This window comes from Panthera tigris, chromosome D1, assembly GCF_018350195.1.
Source record: "Panthera tigris isolate Pti1 chromosome D1, P.tigris_Pti1_mat1.1, whole genome shotgun sequence".
NCBI lineage: Eukaryota > Metazoa > Chordata > Mammalia > Carnivora > Felidae > Panthera > Panthera tigris.
Genome location: NC_056669.1, coordinates 56,504,697 through 56,507,136, shown reverse-complemented (window position 1 = coordinate 56,507,136; position 2,440 = coordinate 56,504,697).

Below are 2,440 nucleotides of genomic sequence, written 5' to 3'. Positions count from 1 at the left end.
GCTGCCTCCCACAACCCACAGTCATTCTAAATGTAGATTGTGCTGTCATCAATTAGGAATAGAATCAGAGTGAGAGCATGGATTCTCTTGAGGGGTAAACATAGAATTTGATCAGGTGAAGCTGATTTAGTGCTGAATGAGAAGGGTCCGGGCCAGCAGGCACCGGCTGGTCTCCAATTGAGCCACAAGTTCGAGATAGCAACTCTACTTCTGCCTTTCCCCACTGTGGGCCAGTCCCTGGAGCCGTACCCAGTGGCCAGGTCTGAGCCCATCAGGCCATGTAGATGGTCTTCCATACATTGTCTCTCATCCTCACAACCACCAGGGAAGCAAGACATTATTGTCCCCAGCCTACAGACAAGGAAACTGAGCCTTGGAAAGTTTAAATGATTGGGCACATATCTTAACTATAATTTCCTCTGTAAAAACTAGGATAATAAAAGTATCTCATAGGGTTGTTGTGAGGGTTAAGTGAGAAAATGTATTTAAACTTAGATAAAAATTTAAAAAGTGCCTGGCACATAGCAGATATTCAAAAAGTGGGATCTGTCGTGATTATTATGATTTTTCCCTGTAGTAATCATATTAGCCCATCCAGTGTGCACAGTGTGGTAGCAGTACTTTTCAAGCTTATGTGTGCATATGAATCACCTAGAGAAGTTAAAAAAGGCTCCTGCCCCCACCCCAAGAATCTAATTTGGTAGGTCTGGGATTGGGTCTGATAATTTGAATTTATAACAAGCTCCCAAGTAATGCTGCAGGCCCACAGACTACTCTTTGATAACCTGTTTCAGTACTCACCTCTCCATGCATTGTCCCACCTGCCTCCTACTTACACCCTTACCAGCTCCATGATGTAGGAGGAACATACAATGCTACTAATGTCCATGTGGAGCCAACTTTTATTTCCCAAATAGTGTCTAACTTGGTTCTTTAGCCTGCCAGTGATCTGTATTTTTCCTGGGTCAGGAATTTAGCTTTCCCATGGCATGATAATTTCCTGGGATTCCTATTGATTTTCTTGCCAAGTCTCATGGAGATTAAAGGTGACACCAGAGCTTGGGCACGGACCTAGGCCTGCTGGCACAGGGTGCTTTTTCCATCTGTAAAGCAGATTTGCAAGACTCCTATACTTAGCCAAGTACTGGGGAAGAAGAAAAAGAGGCCTTGCATTAGTTGGGTGGCTGAGGACTCAGCTCTGTGAAGACAAACTTGTTATACGTGCAGAGGTGAGAGTGAGGGTCACAATTAAGCCTGGAGAGTTGCCAAGCTAGAGCTTGCTGAACTCTATTAGTATGAGGGTCCAATGTGAAATTCAGGGGATAAGGGAATAGGGCTACATGGTACCCATCAAGCAGACAGTAATGACCCTATGTGTGGTCTAGATGGTCATTTTCTGTCCTAGGTGGCCATGCTGTGTGTGGCCATAGGCAAAGGTCCTCCTTATTGTCTCCTGATAACCTCTCCTTAGCTCCTTCCCCTCAAGGGCCTTAGTCCCAGATCTCTTTGGATTGAGACACTGGAAAATGGTCAGGAAGTTCTAGTGCCCTTTTTGCTACTCTATGTGCCTGATTTGAAGCTGAGATTTCTGTATTGAAACTGAAAGATGGTTATAGGCCATGGAGTTTGGGTTAAGGCCGAGTCCTATGAGTTTTGAGGGGAGGGTACAATGTCCATTTGTTCACCATATTATTCCATCCCCTGGCATAGTACTCAATAAAAATCTGTTGAATGAATGAATGGCCATTCCACACTGAATCCTCCAAAATTGAGAACTCAGAGGTGGATATTAGGATATGACACCCTCACCTTTCCTGACCTCACTCCTTTGGTTTGAGACTTGATGGCATATAAATGACCCAGAAGATGGTCCCTGGTAGCCCAAGTTATAGCGAACCCTGTGTTCAAGGAGGTGCTATTAAGAAGATCCTAGGCTGGGGCTGAGGAACACCTTCTTTGTCATTCCAGTAATCCAGGTTTGCTCCACGGTCTATGTTGTTACTGGAAAACCTTTCCTAGAGCCTGATCTGAAGACTGTCATCTGCTGTGTTGTCAAGCATTGAGAGATGCTTGGGTGAGCGCACTTGGCCTAGAGCCTTGAAAGTTGAGAGTAATGCTCCCTCCCAAGGTCAGCGTGATGGTAGCAGGAATCAGTGAAAGAAGACCTAAAGCAGAAGCCGAATCTTGAAGCCAGAGTCAGGTGTGGCAACTGCCTTCCATCTCTCATGGGAAGGTCTCCTCTTGCTGGAAAGTAAGTTTCCTTATAACATTCAGGAGGATAGGGGTGGGGCTCGCAGGTAGGGTTCCATGTTTGTTTTCCAGGCCAGTGAGTAACCCAGTGCTTCCAAAATTGTGAGTGGAGGAGACAGGCCTTCATATTAAGCCCAAAGTCAGAAGGTAGGGCAGATCCTCCCTCATCAGACCTCCCTGAACCCTATGG